Source organism: Chelonoidis abingdonii, chromosome 2, assembly GCF_003597395.2.
Source record: "Chelonoidis abingdonii isolate Lonesome George chromosome 2, CheloAbing_2.0, whole genome shotgun sequence".
NCBI classification, from domain to species: Eukaryota; Metazoa; Chordata; order Testudines; family Testudinidae; genus Chelonoidis; species Chelonoidis abingdonii.
Genome location: NC_133770.1, coordinates 123,728,535 through 123,746,114, shown reverse-complemented (window position 1 = coordinate 123,746,114; position 17,580 = coordinate 123,728,535). Strand labels below are relative to the sequence as shown.

Sequence of the window (17,580 nt, the reverse complement as noted above, 5' to 3'; positions counted from 1 at the left end):
AGTAGTAGTACTGTACCATCTACCACCAGGAAGGGGGAGAGGAGCAGATTTTCAAGTAGCAATAATCACACCTCAGATTCACTTCATTGGTTATGATACTGCCACTGTGCAAAGCTCTAATGCTCTTCAGTGCTGCAGATTCGCCTCTATCAGTAGCATTCAGTACAAAGAGGGTGACATTGTAAGTACTCAAGGATTGCTTTATTTAACTTTCATTTCTCGTGCTGGGGTAGGGGAAGGAAACTGAATAGCTGTTCCGTGAACCATAAAAGACACCGTTGTTGTAAGCTACAGACACTGGGCGCTAAGCCAAGAATGCAAATAGTTTTACGAGACTGCTGAGGACTGTGGGATAGCGGGAGTCCTCAGCACCCCCGTTCCGTCCTCCATGATCCCCCGGCCCCTGATGCTATGTTAATGGTCGCGGGGGGTTCTGGGTAAATGTCGTCAGTCATTCCTTGCTCCGGGAAAACATCAGCAGACAGTCCTTTCGCACATTTTTCTCCTGGATTGCCCTTGCAGAAACAATAGCACGGCAGCACTAGAGACCGTCGCTTTTTGTTTTTCCCGTCACCATTTGTGTACTAGATGCCGTGGAGACAGAGGCGACACTCGAGCGCTACACACCAGCATTCAATTGCTTTTGCAATGATAGCAGAGATGGTTACCAGTCGTTCTGTACCGTCTACTGCCAGAGAAACTGGCAATGACATGACGGTTATCTCTCCTTCTCTGAACTGTCCGCTGCTATCATGAGTGCCCCTGGCTAAATCAGCGGGGGCGCAAACGCAAAAGCAAACTTGGGATTGACTCACTGGCCACTGAGTCAATCCCTCCCTTATGCTGTCTAAAAATAGAGTCAGTCCTGACTACAAGAAGAGTCAAAGCAGCAGAGAATCCTGTGCACCTTATAGACTAACAGATGTCTGTTAGTCTATAAAGTGCCACAGGATTCTCTGCTGCTTTTACAGATCCAGACTAACACGGCTACTCCTCTGAAGGAAGAGTCAAGTGTATTAGAAGAGCGCAGCTACTCCGTGGCTGTATTAACAGGGGTTTCCCCTGGCAAGAACCGCAACCATTGCTTCACCTCTCTCCCAACCCTCTGCAGCTACTGTGGCAGGGCCCACCCCCCATTTCTGTCATGCAGTCGTGAGGAATACAAGAATAAGAAACATAGACTTATTCGTGACATAAACCGGGGGGGGGGGGCACTTGGAGGCAGGCAGTCGTGGCTATGACAGTCCAGGCAGGACATACTCAATTTTTAGAAACCAGAAGGGAGCGATTGACTCTGCCCCAAGTGAGCCACTCCCAATTTTGGGTTTCAGAACCATTGTCACAGGGGCACTCATGATAGCATCGGACACTAAACTGTGATGCACTGGCCAGGTAAACAGGAAAAAGCCTGAATCCCCGCGAACTTTGAATTCCATTTCCTGATTGTCCACCGTGAGGGTCAGCACACACACACAGGTGACCACACAGAGCTCATTTGCACTCGTCACAATGCAGTCTCCTGATAATCGAAGAAGAGCGCCAGCTTGGACCACACAGGAGGTTCTGGATCTGATCGCTATCTGGGGTGAGGACTCAGTGCTCACAGCACTGCGTTCCAAAAGACGAAATGAAAAAGTTTTTGAAAGAATTTCAAAGTCTATGGCTGATAAAGGGCACAGCAGAGACTCCCTTCAGTGCCGAGTGAAAGTGAAGGAACTTAGACAGGGTTACCAGAAAGCCAGAGAAGCAAACGGAAGGTCAGGCTCTGAGCCGAAAACATGCCGCTTCTATGCTGAACTACATGCAATTTTGGGGTTCAGCGCTACCAGTGCCCCACCCCTGTCCGTGGATTCAGACTTTGGGATTGAAATATCAAGTGTTTCTGAGGATGTAGCCGAGGGGAAGATGGAGACGAATTTGAGGATGAAGATGAGCGTGGTGATAGCACACAGCAGTCCGTAAACCCCAACAGCCAGGATCTTTTTGAGACCCAAGAATTACAGTCCCTGCGCTCCCAAGCGAGAAGCCCAGACAGTGAAGCCATGGAAGCGACCTCCGGTAAGTGTCCCTTCATTCTGTACCAAACACGGATTAAAACAAGATGGTTTTTTTAGATCGCATTGACACCAGGGCTTTTGCTGCAGTCGCAGCCATTACTGTTACAGGAAAATTTCGTTAACATGTCTGGGGATGGAGCGAAAATCCTCCAAATTAATCTCCATGAATCGATCGTGGAGGAACTCAAAACCCTTATGCTATATGAGAACATTTCTGGCCAAGACAGCCTTCTCCGGTCCCCCATAGTAGGTAACTTTTCAACGCCATGCATTTTGCAAGACATTTGGTACTGCAGGCATTGAAGGCATTGCACTGAAGGCATTGCATAAACAAACGATCTGCCTCCTGCGGTGCTATTGTCAGGAGAGAGATATCATCCATTGTTACCTTGTAGAACATCAGGAATGTAAATAGGGGGCAGACATGGCGATTTTGCTACTGGCCAGAGCGGGGGGATGGGAGGAGGGATAGCGACGAGTTTTCAGCGTCTGGCAAGCAGGATTCTTCCCTGCTACCAGCAACGCGCTGCGGGGGTGATGTAGGGTGATCACTAGCAGCGATCGTATATGATAGGAGCCATGCGCTGTTGGTGGATGTGAAAGGGGGGTTTGGGCTTTGCAGGTTCCTCTTAACAGGAGCAAGGCATCATATAGATCACTGTGTATATGAACGGCGGAGAAGTCAAAATTTTAAAGCCTCACTTACCATCGCCGCGTGGACGTACGGTTGGCCGTACCTGCGTCTGTGTGTGTGCACACACCAGTCACACAGACACTGAATATTTAAACGATACAAAATGCGACCTTGTATAGAGATCACATGTGCTCTGTAAGGTGGATAGTGTTCTATGTGAAAGAGTACTGTCATTGCTCTGTAAAAGGTATCTTTCCACATACTTATCACCCTGGTTTGCCTTCCCCATGCAGCTGCACACATTTCTCTGAAGTCCCTATGCCATCACGAGGGCGTGTGCTGTGATACGGCGGAGGAAGAAGAAGACGCGAGATGAAATGTTTCAGAAATTATTGAAGTAACACGCAATGAGAGGGATAAACAGAATGATTGGAAGGATGTGGTAGCAAAGTACAGGAAAGATGCCAGTGAACGATCTGAGAGGGCTAGGCAGGAAGACCAGCGTTGGAGAGAGCAACGCTGGATCTGCTGCGTTCTCAAACTGAAATCCTCCAACGCATGGTGGAGCTTCAGGAAGAGCAGCACAGTAGCAGAGTGCCACTGCAGCCCCTGTATAACCTCCCTGCAAGCCCACGTCCCATATCTCCCTCACCCAGACGTGTAAGAACGCGTGGGGAAGGCTTTCTGCACCCGCCTACTCCTCCACACCCCTGCAGAGTTCAAGGAAAAGGCTGTAATTACGCTACAATGTGCTTAGTAGCCTTTCCCTTCCCCCTCCTTCCAAAGCACAGCAGTCAGGGACACCTTCCTAATTCTCTGCCTTTTTTTATAGTTCCTTTGTAATACAGAATACATCGAAAGGGGGAGGGTGGGTTGCTTACAGGGAAATCTAGTAAGGAAAAAACTCATGATTTTTAACAGATGCATAATTACTTTTAATGAATAATAAATGATTTTTAAACGATACAGAATTTATTTCCTTCGCCAACCTGTAATGAAAAGGGGGAGGGTGGGTTGCTTACACTGAATAAGTCCATCAAGTGCGGGGGTTCATCAAGGGGAAGCAAACAGAGTCACACCGTACCCTGGGCCGTGCTGAAACTCGTTTTCAAGGCTTCTCTGATGCGCAGCGCCTCCAGGTGTGCTCTTCTAATCGCCCTGGTCTCTGGCTGCTCGTACTCAGCGGCCAGGTGATTTGCCTCAGCCTCCCACCCAGCCATAAATGTCTCCCCTTAGTCTCACAAAGATTGTGGAGCACACAGCAAGCAGCAATAGCAAGCGGGACATTGGTTTGGCTGAGGTCTGAGCGAGTAAGTAATGATCGCCAGCGACCCTTTAAACGGCCAAATGCACATTCTACCACCATCCGGCACTTGCTCAGCCTGTAGTTGAACAGCTCCTGACCACTGTCCAGGCTGCCAGTGTATGGCTTCATGAGCCATGGCATCAAGGGGTAGGCTGGGTCCCCCAGGATAACTATAGGCATTTGAACATTCCCAACGGTTATTTTCTGGTCTGGGAAGTAATTCCCTTGCTGCAGCCGTTTAAACAGACTAGTGCTCCTGAAGACGCGAGCGTCATGAACCCTTCCTGGCCATCCCACGTGGATGTGGGTGAAACGTCCTTGTGGTCCACCAGTGCTTGCAGCACCATTGAAAAGTACCCCTTGCGGTTCACGTACTGGGTGCCCTGGTGTTCTGGGGCCAAGATAGGGATATGGGTTCCATCTATGGCCCCACCACAGTTCGGAAAACCCATTGCAGCAAAGCCATCCACTATCACCTGCACGTTTCCCAGAGTCACAACCTTTCGTAGCAGCAGCTTAACGATTGCTTTGGCTACTTGCATCACTGCAGCCCCCACAGTAGATTTGCCCACTCCAAATTGATTTCCGACTGACCGGTAGCTGTCTGGCGTTGCAAGCTTCCAGAGGGCTATTGCCACTCGCTTCTCCACTGTGAGGGCTGCTCTCATGTTTGTATTACGGCGTTTCCAGGCGGAAAGCATGTCAAAGTTCTAAGAAAGTGCTGCTTTACGCATGCGAAAGTTTTCCCGGCCACTTGCGGAATCATCCACACCGTCAAAACAATGCGGTCCCAGCCAGTCTGTGTTGTTTCCCATTGCCCAATCGGCGTTCAATGTGGTAGTAGATTGCCCCGGTTAATAGCAGTAGACTCCAAAACGCTGGGGCCAGCGTTTTGGAGAATCTGCCTCATTCTTGTCATCCTGTCCTCGCGCTCAGCAATAGGCTGCCTCCTCCTCTCCTTCCGCCTTTGGCAGTTCCATTCGTTAGTATAGCGACGAGAGTACGCGAGGTTGGACAACGGTCAGAATACCGTTTGGATATCTCAGGTCCATGATGCCTGTGCCTATGGCGCTTTGCTCAATGCATTCGCGAAAAAGGCGCCAAGGGTTGTCTGCTGCATTCACACAAGGGGAGGTGGTGAGGCTGTTACCCAGCCACACCCGGGCAATGTTTTATGGCCCCATCAGCACTGGTGCTCTCAACACGGGAAGTGGGAACTATCTGGATAGCTGAGGAACAGCACTCACAGTGCACAGTGCACCGCTCCTGAAATCGATGGTAGCCTTGGACCATGGACATAAGCAATCGATTTTTTGATCGCACTGTGGACGCGCAAAACCGATTTTATAACATCGGTTTTGTAATATCGGTTTAAACTACTTCGAAATAATCGTGCAGTGTAGACGTACCCTCAGTTAGAGTCCAGCTGGCCCTGATAAGAGAGCTGGGGGCCAGGAGCTGAAAGTCTCTCTCTCTAGCTTTGGAAAGGGATGGACTTAGCTGCCTGAAGGAGCAAACGGTACCTTGGACAGAGCAGTGCTGGGGAAAGGCAAGAGGAGCTGGGGAGCTCCAGGCTGATGTGCCGACTCCAGCTCTCATCGCACACTCCACTAGGGTCCAGGCCTCGTCAGCGGCATTCCTGGCCCAGCTACCGAGCCAGGAAATCTGCAAGTCAGCGACTTGGTCCTCAGTGCATACCTTCGCCTCGCATACGCCATCATCTGGCATGCCAGAGATGATGCGGCTTTCAGTAGAGCGATACTCCAGTCAACATTCCTTCACGCCCACCCCACCGCCTAGGTAAGGCTTGGGAGTCACCTAATTGGAATTGATATGAGCAAGCACTTGAAGAAGAAAAAACGGTTACTCACCTGCACAGATGCTGTACGTGATCCAGGAGGAAAATCTTTGAGAGAAGACTGACCGGGAGGCCCTTCATCTGATCCGCCACCGCAACGAAGAGCTGGGTCAATTTCCTGAATGGCTTAGTGCACTTGATGTAGAAAGCTAGGACCCTGCAGACATCGAGGGAATGCAGCCGCTGTTCCCAGGGACCAGCGTGAGGTTTCGGGTAAAAAACGGGCAGGAAAATATCCTTGCTGGTATGAAAGGCTGGCCGCACTTTGCAGGGAGAGGGCAGGAGTGATCTGAGTTGTACCTTATCCTTGTGGAAGACTGTGTAAGGCAGTTCTGAGGTGAGGGCCTTCAGCTCGGAGATGCCTCTCGCTGATGTAATGGCAACCAGGAAAGCTGTCTTCCAGGAAAGATACAGGAGAGAGCATGTGCCCAGCAGTTCGAATGGGGCCCAATGAGTCGCAAAAGGACTAGGTTGAGGTCCCACGCAGGGACAAGCTTCTGGTTTGAGGAAAGAGACGGTCCAAGCCTTTGAGAAAGCGACCAACCATGGGGTCGGTGAAGACAGAATGGCCAGATGCGCCCGGGTGGAAGGTCGAGATGGCAGCGAGGTGAACCCTCACAGAGGACACCTCAAGGCCTTGCTGCTTCAGGTGCAAGAGGTACTCCAAAATGAGGGACACCGGCGCCTGGAGGGGGCGTGTGTGGCGCTGGGCACAACAACACAAAAACCATTTCCACTTCACCGCTTCCTGCTGCCCAACAGGACCTGCCTTACGGGGTCTGAACACAGAAGCTCCATGGGGTTCAGCCATGCAGCATCCATGTCGTCAGGTGGAGGGACCGCACGATTGGATGACAGAGGTGACCATGGTCCTGAGTGAGCAGGTTGGGAAGGAGAGGCAATGGGACCGGAATGTCCACTGACAGTTCTAGCAGCGTGGTGTACCAATGCTGGCGACGCCCTGCTGAAGCTACCAAAATCACCCTCACCCTGTCCCTGTGGATCTTGAGCAAGACCTTGTGCAAGGAGGAGAAACGGAGGAAAGGCGTAGAGCTGGTGACCTGTCCAGGGAAGCAGGAACTCATCCATGAAGGAGCTTGGGTGTGACCTTGGAAGGAGCAGAATGCTGGGCACTTCCTGTTGCTGCGGGTGGCAAACAGATTGACCTGGGGAAACCCCCACCTTTGGAAGGTGGGGTGGATGACATACGGTTGGAGAGACCACTCGTGTGAGTGGAAGGACCTGCTGAGGTGACTCGATCACCAGAGCCAACGGTGCCGACTGTCGGATCAACACCAGCTTGCCTTGACATGGTGCCAGTTGCTGGGGCACCGGAGACTTGTCGTGGAGCAGAGGGGATCCTGATGCCATCATAGCGATGAGGAGCCTCACAGCTGCAAAGGTGTCCAGGATGAAAGGCAGCTGGATATCCACAACACTTCAGGTTGGGGAGTCCAGTGGCACCAGACTCAACAGTTCCTCCAGTGGGGTCGAAGTCAATGGTGCCATGTCCCCGACCTTCACTCCTGGACACTCCCCTCCGGGATGCATCACAGTGGCTGGCTCTAGGGGAGGGGATCTCTGTGCAGGAGAGCCACCCGTCTCTGGCTTTCGAGGCTGCTTCTGTGCCAGGAAGTGGTAGCAGTGCCGAGTTGACGTGGCCAGCTTTGGTGCCAGGAAGCAGCGGTGCCGTGGGTCTTGTCCAGAGTCCAACTGCAGTGCCACCTCCACTACTGCCACTGCGGTGCTGCACACCAAAGAACTTGGTGCTGGGTCCTGCCGCACCGCAGAGGCTGGGGACTAGGTACCGCCTCCATAAGTAGCTGCTTCAGACAAAAGTCCTGCTCCTTTTTAGTCCGAGGACGAAATCCCTTGCAGATCCTGCACTTCTCGGCTTGTTGAGCCTCCCCCAAACACTTCAGACAAGAGTCATGGGAGTCACCCGTTGGCATGGGCTTGGAGCAAGACCTGCAGGGCTTGAATCCTGGGGACTTGGGCATGAAGCCCCGAAGAACAGTCGGGGTGGAGGGCAACTCCCAACCCAACTGCCACTAACTAAAACAAAACAAAAACAAACAACTATCTACTAAAGCTAGGGGAAACGTGGAGAACTTGCAGAGCAAACTGCCACAGTTCCAACGACCATCACAGGTGGTAAGAAGAAACTGGGGGCACCGCGTCAGCAGGGTCATATATTGAGCGCCATGCAGGCACCACTCCAGGGGGTTCCACAGCCGACCCAATGGATACTGCTAGGGGAAAATCTTTCCAACAGCCGTGCACGTAGCGCACACACACCTAATTGGAATCGATATGAGCAAGCAGTCGAAGAACTACCCACTTTGTGGAGGGTGGAGATGCTGAAAATAGGGAAGACCAGATTAACTGGCTCATAAGGAGAAGGAATTAATGGTGACATGCTCCAAACTTTCCTACTCTGTCCTCTTGTTAAACAAATAAATACACTGAAAATGACTGAACTGGCTGTGGAGAATCCCAGGAGGAATCCTTGCTTCTGAACAAACCTGCCTCTGTCAGGGACCACAGGTCTTGAATCTTGGTCCCCAATAACCTTAAGAGCTAGGCAGCCCTAACCTCCCACCCAATGACCTTCTAACAGCTACCAGAATAGCAGATGAATGCTAGAAGAGGACTGTAGTGCTGGGATTTGATTCGTGCAACTTCTGATTGGTCCCCACCCTTTGTGTACCCTAAGCACAGGAACAGGAAGTTGTCCATGCAACTAGGGTCTCCCTGATTTGGAGTATTTCCCCTGGGATACCTGCTTCTACTGTCTGCTGCTGATCTCCTGGTAATCTGACTCTGCCTGCCTCCTGACACCTGACTATCATTTTGCCATCTGGCCTGTCTCAGACTCTGACCTCCTGGTATTGCACCCAGCCTGACCCCCACCACTTGATTGCTCATGTCCTCGTTGCGACAGCCTCTGGTTGAATTACAGCTTCACACATGTATGAGACCGGGAACGCCAGGTCAGTCTGACTCTGCTCTGACAGAGGCAGAGCACAGCTTGCCTTCTGAAGCTCCTGAAAAGCTGCCTTATAAATATAGCACAACCTGGACTTGGTTCAATGCTTACAGGGCTTCTCTGCCATTGGACTGAGGAAAGAGGAAGCCAATTAAAGAAGGTAACCCAAAGGATTAAAGCCCCAATACTGTGGTAATTTCTCAGCTGAGGAGAGAGAGAGCAGAACTAAAAGTGAAATGAAGTCATTACTGCACAAAAATGAATAAGAATTAAAATTTATAAAACGAAGTGGTGAGAAAAAAATGAGCCACCAACCCTGCTGCCAGAGGCAGAATTTGTAGAAGCCTGATGTGAGGGGCAGTGCTTAGTTTTGGAACTCCCAGTAATAATACTGGACCTCCACTATATTCCATAGGTGAGAAGCACTGCCATTCATAAGGAGTAAGGGGAGACGCTGTGCATCAGAATATAGAGCTATCCTAAAAAAATGAAACAGCAGCTTTATGACAGATATGAAATTTCCCCGTTTGTGGCAGTTATATGTCAACTCTGATACTTTCAAAGTAAGATTGTCAACTAAAGCATGCAGTTGCTCATTTAAAAATACGTCTCATTTAGCATACATAATTACTGCAGTGGTGCACTCAAATCAGGTAATTCCATAGGTATGAATTTGGATCAAATAAGGGTAGAATTAGCAGTAGTCCTAAAATGACCCTGCTTAAGTTTCCACTGAGTGAGGCTGAATGTGAAGTAATTTTAACTAAAATTGTAATTATACTTGCTGTTTGTGCAAGCCACTCGACATCAGTGGGCAATCTGCTTGTATATGCCTCTGACTTAGTAGCTCCACCTCACACCACATAGGTAAAAATATAGTTAAGGACAGCGCCAGGGATGCTTTTGACATTGTTCCAGATCATAACCAGGAACAGTGGAAAATACTGCAGCCATCTGCATAAAGTTGCTCTTATGGTAATTTTTGAGTGTGTTTTTATTATATTTATATTATACTGCAGTCCAATGCTACACAGTATTGCAGCATGGAACACCTCATTATATACAATGATATACAAAAAAGCTAAACATAATTTAAGCTGAAAAAGCAAGCACTCAAACGGTAGGAAAAGCCAGACTTATGGTTGCCCGTCCAACTTTAATTCTGCCTATTTGCAAGTCCATCCTCTGCCCTGAATAAGGCAAGGGTCCTGTGGAATAAATAGTATATGATCATGTAATTAAAGACTGTATCATAATGCAAACACATAAAGAAGCTTAATGTGAACCAGTTACATTTATCAGTCATAGGAGTCAGTCAGAAAGAATTGGACAAAGGAACTGCTCTGGATGACTGGGTCTATATGTGAAAAGGGAACAGAACCAACTCTCATTCTCCTGGCCAGCCTCAATTGTCCTGTGGTGTCCAGCAGACTACCAAATCTGGTCCTCCCTCTCTCCTGAGGGGGTCTTGGCCCAATTACCATATTGTTCCATTGTTTCTAGCATGCAAAGCCTCTTGGTGCCTAAGACTATTATTCCTTGGCCCCAGGGAGCATGCAGTAGGGCCCAACCATGAGAATGCACCTGCCATGGCTGCTCCGTTGTTTGGACAGTTAGACCTGTTCAATCTTGGCATCAATATGTAGCCCTGGTGTTGCCCCTAAACCTCCTTTCTGTCCACACCGAAAAACCTCTAACCCAGGCTTGAGGGTGCTTTAAACCAGAGCTGGCAGGCATGGCTGATGGTATAGGCTAGCATTTAGGTTTTGGGTCAGCCCAGGCTGGCAACCCACTGATTTTGCAGTGAGAATGCAGGCTAATCAAGCACCTGTGCTCTTAGTCTTCCAATCCTATCTCATAATTACCCACCTAAACTGTACTCTGTCTAAAGCTTCCCTTGGTCTGCATTGCATTTTAACCTCATTTTTGCCTGCTCCATTTCTGCTGCACTTCCACAGCATTTGGACAGGTTCTAGCCAAGAAATGCTTCTCCCATGCTTCAGTTGGCCAGAAGCTGACACCAGCTGGTGAAGGTATGGTGTGATAGCAGCATGACCTATAATTTGAGGAAATGTACACAAAATAACATTTTTTATGTGCAGTGGGCAGGAAGGAAACAGAGAGGCAGAGATGTCAGTTGGGTGCACTATGACTCACAATGTGATTTGCAAACTGAATTCCTTAATAACATTCTCTGTAAAAGTTCTTGCTGTTTGCTTTCTTCTTCCAAACGGTCTACATTAATAAGCAACACCACTTGGAAGTTTAAATCAAGTATTGTTATGTCACTGTCCTAGACAGCAGCTCCATACTAGCTGAAAGTGAGAGCACATCAAGAATGAATTCAGACCAGGTAAGTTTAATGCACCGCTTAGAATCATGGGATAGCCCGCCAGAAAACTATCTCAGGACACAGGCTAGTACAGCAGCATTGTGGACCCAGTTACACAGGTTTGCCACAGGTAGCACTTTGCAGTGGGAATGTGCTGCCTGTCTTGGTTAGCCCAGGTTGACTCTCCAGTGCAGACATGCTCAATAATGAGTTGTAATCATTGGTCTGGTGGCTTTTTCTCCTCTGCAGGTGAGGGTGCTGAAAATTTTCTACTAAGTAGGTGGCGCCTCCTCAACCCTTTTTGCTGAAGTCAAGCACATGAACTACATTTTGGCTACAGATCAAAATATGGAATTTATAGATTTTATTTATTTATAGATAGTTATGTTTTTTTTTATAATTTTATCCTCTTCCCTTGTCTTTGTATTGTTGATCCCTTTCTGCTCAGGACCCCTCCTTCCTTATTTTTTCCTCTCAGATTCCTCCCTTCCACTCTCCTCCTGGCATAAAGGTCCTTCCTTCCAAATAAGAGTAGGAACCCATCCTCTGCAGTCTCATAAATAGTTTCACACTGTATTATTCAACATAAATGCTAGGTTTAGAACTTTGTAGTTTTTATAGCATCTTCAATCGAAGTATCTCAAAGCATCACCATGAATGAATTAAATATAGCATCTCATACAGATGAGAAAACTAGGCACAGCGAGAGTATGTGATCTCCCTAACTTTACTCAGGAAGTTTGTGGCACAGAGGGGATTAGAACCCCAACCTCTTGACTCTGATCTACTATGAAACAGGAAGTTGGTCAATGTGCACTAGGGAACTTTTAGTGTACTTTTAGTAAACTGTTCCATCTAGACAAATCCTGAGAAACATGGCACTCCCTGATGTTATTAGAATAAAATCACCCATGAACTTTAAATGGAACACTGAATTAAACTTTGCAACAAAGTGAAATTTCATTGATTCCATCAACTCTATGCAGAATGCAATTTTTGTTTTAAACAGAGGGCTATAAATAACTCAGTCAATTGTTACGAAGAATACACAAGTTACGGAAATATTGCTGCATTTAATTAATCTAAAACAACCCCATCACCTACAGTAGTTTAGTCTAATGAGGCCATTTCTTTTTAGTTTCCCAAGCACTTTCAGAGGATCATAGGCAACACTTTTTGGCTTTCTGAAGTAGCTACAAAATTTTATAGAAATTATAGTAAAATATCACCTCTTTAATGGATAACATTGTTGCCTAAATCTTCCTGTGAAACACTCATGTAGACTGAAATCAATCATTGGACATGGAATCTAAGCCCTACCTTTTGGGATGCTCAGCTCCAGAGATGTGGGTGACATCTTTGTGCTTCTTGGAGTCTGGAAGCAACTGGAAAGGACTAGAGTGGTCCCCAATCCCAGCTTTAGCAGCACAATAATCTATTTTGCTTTTTTTTCTTTTTCATGTGGTTAGTACTCCTCCACCTTCATATAACCAAAATAACTTGTTGAGACCTCAAGTCTATAGAACAGATGGACCTCTTCAGTACACTTAGGTTAAAAGAAAAGTCCCTCTCATCAGGAATAAAGGCATCTTCGTTATACTCCTGGGGGCATTCTGTGCCAAAAAATTCAAAATTCTGCAAATTTTGTCAAAAATAACACTACATAATCATGCCAGTTTCAATTGTCCTGGTAATTTATTCAAAATACCTGTCAGCAAGTATGTCTGTAAAAATACAGACACGTTCAAAAATTCCCCCAGGAGTAGAGAGTTAAAGAAATCCCTATGACAATTTAGTTCCTGTTTCTCTACGTCCTTCCCTCCGCCCCAGAGCCCAGCCAGGGGCCAGACACTCACAACCCTCCCCCTCAGAACCCTCTTGTGGCCCCCCCAGCCAATACACCAAACCCCTCCTCCCCAGAGCCCAACCATAGGGGCTCCCCTTCTCAAGACACCCATCCTCCTCCTCCCCAGAGCACAGGGATCCAGAGGGAGGAACAGCCTGATGCTGGATCCCAGGCTTGCATGGAGTTTCCTATACACCACCCTCTCCTTCCTTCAAGGCATTCTGGGAACTGCAGCTACCAGAACTTCTCTAGCTCCCTCCTGCTCCCCATCTCCCCAGCAGCGTCTTCTATGTGCAAGCTGGGCTCTGCCGAGTCCAATGGCTCCTAGTGCTGGCTAACAGCACTGCAGCCTATTTCTGTGGGGGAAATAAATTCTGCATTTACATTAATTTCTGCAAAATCTTGCATTGCGCAGTGGTGCAGAATTCCCCCAGGAGTATTCCTCATCAGCATATTAAGCCTATAGTTAAAGAAAAGTAATTGGTTACAGTAGTCTGTCCTTCAAAGATGATGCCCAATAGACACTGCAGATATTATTTTGCCTCTTAAGGTCCTCTGGTAGAATATTGGTAATTCCAATGGCAACAATAGCCTGATCTACTTCAGGCACTCTGACTTAAGTTATTTAGCAGGTCTAAACTATTTTAAAATAATGGTCAATTTTCAGACTACTTTTAGAATGAAAATACTATATTGTTTATTACTTGACACTGAGTTAGGAAAAAGTTCACCAAAGGCTCTGCCTGCAGATGATCTGTTAAGCTCTGCCACATGGGTGGAACAGGTCAATATCTGAGGAGTCAAAAGGGGATCTACACATCCTGTGGAGCGCAGAGCTCAGCTCTATAAAAGTTCCCTGCCTGTGGCTGCTGAAGATGATTAGAGGGATTCACCAGCTGTACACCAAAGGTAGGTAGGGGCAGCACACAACCCTAGTAGAGGATACTTCAGCTATCAGGCTGATGTTTTTCTTAAACATTGATATTGTGGTTGCACCTAACACCCATAAACTGATTGGTCCTCATTATGCTAGGTGCTGTACAAATATCAGTCCCTCCCCAAAGAGCTTACAGACTAAAATGCAAGACAGAGGTAGAGGGGACATGCATGACCATGATTTGCAGGGGCATAGCTGGAAACCCCAGATGAGTGGATCCTGACTGGCCATGGTGAAGTTTGTCTGTATATTGGGAGAAGTGAACATAAGAGATTTGTTTAGTATATGTATTGTGTGTGTGTTGCTAATAAATAGATGTTTAGAGCACAGCTGGGTAAGGCTCTTTCACTGGGAAAGATGCTGCAGACTCAAAGAGCCCCCTGAGAAAGGGTGGGTGTTTTATACCCTGAGCCCTTGGTAGGGAAAGGGTCGGGGTGCCTAAATTAACCAGGCTATGCTTTGAGCCCTTGGTAGGGTATAGGCAGCATGTCCTAGATTTTTGTGGGTAACAATGAGCTGAAGCAATAGGGAGGGTAACGGTGACACTAGGTTGATTCTCTACTGTGAGGAAGGGGAGGGCTCTGCAGAGATTTAAAAGCTTGGTGCTGGAGATGTTACATTTCAACTGATGGCTGGACGTTCACAAGACGGCAACAGGGATAGGCCACAGTTTGAGTCTGGAGGGTGAGAGAACAGAGATAGGCAATTAAGGGATCAGATGTGTTAATGTAAAATTAAAGACACCAAGGATGCATATGGGAGACGACTGTCAGGAAAGGAAGAGAGCAAGCCAGGAGTCAAAAAATCAGAGGAAAGTGACACATTGCAGGCATAGCCAGCACCTTCACCATATTCCTTTTGGATAAGATTCAGGGTGAGGGTGTTAAGAGGACTTTATAAGAGAAAAGGACTGCTGCAACGGCTGGATGGAAGATCTAGAGGTGGTAAAATATGAGAGAGGTCATAGATGGCTGTAGCACTATGGAGCAGTTTTGCTACGGCCATGGAGTCTAAGGGGAGAATTCCTCCCTCCACCTAAAACCCCTCAGGATCTTCTCTTGCAAACCTAGCTAGTTGGTTTTGGTGTAGGACAAGATTTCCCCCTTAAAAAGTACAAAGATTTAATGTAATTGCGTAAGTGTAAAAAGAATCAAGGACATCATGCTCACTCCAAGAGGTTCAAATTAGAGATGTCTATTAATTGCAGTTAACTCAGGCAACTGAGATTAATTTTGAGTTAATTGGTTTTGATCGCACTGTTAAAATAATACCAACTGAAATTTATTAAATATTTTTGGATGTTTTCTACATTTTCTAATAGTGATTTAAATTTCAACACAGAATAATTTGAGGGGGAGGAGGGATAGCTCAGTGATTTGAGCATTAGCCTCCTAAACCCAGGGTTGTGAGTTCAATCCTTGAGGGGGCCAGTTAGGGATCTGGGGCAGAATCAGTACTTGGTTCTGCTAGTGAAGACAAGGGGCTGGACTCAATGAGCTTTCAGGGTCCCTTCTAACCATATGGGGGGAAAAATATGAAGTATACAGTGCTCACTTTATATTTACTTTATATTACAAGTATTTACATTGTAAAAATGATAAACAAAATAAATCATATTTAAGTTCACCTCAGAAAGTACCATAATACAATCTCTTTATCATGAAATGTAGATTGTTACATAACTACACAAACAAAACCATGTAAAACTTTAGAGCCTACAAGTCCACTCAGTCCTCCTTCTTGTTCAGCCAAACGCTAAGACAAATGGTACCTTCTTTGAGTTTTATCAAATCTGCAGTGAAAGTGTTAAAATGAACATGCACTGGGTCATCATCCAAGACTGCTATAATATGAAATACATAGTAGAATGCAGGTAAAGCAATGCAGGAGACATACTATTCTCTCCCCAGGAGTTCAGTCAAAATTTAATTAAAGCATTATTTTTTTTTTTACTGAGTGTCATCAGCATGGAAGCATGTCTTCTGGAATGGTGGCCAAAGCATGAAAGGGCGTATGACTATTTAGCATATCTGGTACATAAATACTTTGCAATGCCAGCTACAAAAGTGCAATGTGAACACCTGTTCTCACTTTGAGGTGACATTGTAAATAAGAAGCAGGCAGCATTATCTCCTGCAAATGTAAACACATTGTCTTAGCGATTGGCTGAACAAGAAGTAGGACGGAGTGGACTTGTAGGCTCTAAAGTTCTACACTGTTTTACTTTTGAATGCCGTTATTGTACATAATTCTACATTTATAAGTTCAACTTTCATGATAAAAAATTGCACTACAGTACTTGGATGAGGTGAATTTTTTTTTTTTTTTTTTTTTTTTTTACAGCAAATAGTTGTAATAAAAAGTAAATATAAAATGAGCACTGTACACTGTGTTGTATTTGAAATCAGTATATTTTAATGCAAAAAACATATAAAAATATTTAAATAAATGGTATTCTATTATTGTTTAACAGTGCAATTAATCATGATTAATTGCAATTAATTTTCTTTAATCACTTGAGTGCCCTAGTTCAAACATGTGGCGCTGCCTCAAAATGCTCAGTGCAAGGAGTTCAAATAGATCAAGGGAGGATCTATTTTGGTGATTGTCATCACTTTAATATTAAGGTGAAGGTTCAGCATCAGCCTGTAGTGATGGAACGCAGCAAGAGGAAAAATAAATAGATGAAAAATGTTTTCCAAAGGAGTTCTTTAACCTTTACAGGGCCATAGCCATCCATCCATCCATCCAATCAAATGCTACATGTATGCACATGCAGAGTGGATTAGTTTGTTAAGGGCACATCACTCGTCTCCCCACCTATTTGTTTCAGGATGGAAACTGTGTAAATAAAAATAAAATAAAATATGGGAGCTTGTCCCAGAAATTTTTTAAATTTCCAATACAGCATCCTGGATTTTAGAAGATTTAAATACATTTCATCAATAGACATCTATGGAGCTGGAGTGCATCTCTCTCCTTTCCTCTCCTGGTAAAGAAAGGAAGACACTAGGGGGTTGGGGGTGGTAATCTCCTTGTGCCTGTTGAGTGAAGAAGGGATCAATAACTGTGAGAGATTTTTCTTCAGAAGAAATGAGAATAAATAGAGAGACTTCCCCAGCTGGGAATCTTCTTTCCTCTCAATTAGGTGCTGTTGCAGAAATTGCTCGTAGTGATGGGCTGCCTCAAGGTGGCAAAATGAGGACAAAAATCTTTCCATGTAGTAGTTCCACACCCAGGAACCAGTTCCTCCTGCTGTTCTCACGTCAGATTCCCTTTACTGGTTAATCTTAATTTTACCAGCACTTTGACCCAGGGTGAGCTCACAAGGTGTGGTCCTCATTTTTACACCCTGTTATTACTGTGATGTCAATATTGATGTATAGTTGCATTGTTGCTGTAGCTGTGTTAGTCCCAGGAAATGAGAGAGACTAGGTGGGTGAAGTAATGTCTTTTATTCAATAAAAGGTGTTATTTCAGCCACCTTGTCTCTCTAATACTGATGTATGGCTCTTTGAGACTTCAAAACAGAGTGAGGAATGAATTGAATTTTAGATCAGTGCTTATTTTAGGTTGTTTTGGCGTGTATACGTCATACACAAGAAATCTAACCACCAGCAA

The 17,580-nt window shown here is 46.2% G+C and overlaps 1 pseudogene; it reads right to left on the bottom strand.

Annotated features, from left to right (window-relative positions):
• LOC142046443 (U4 spliceosomal RNA) lies at positions 1–116 on the bottom strand (annotated as a pseudogene).
• Positions 117–17,580: the final 17,464 nt, after the last annotated feature.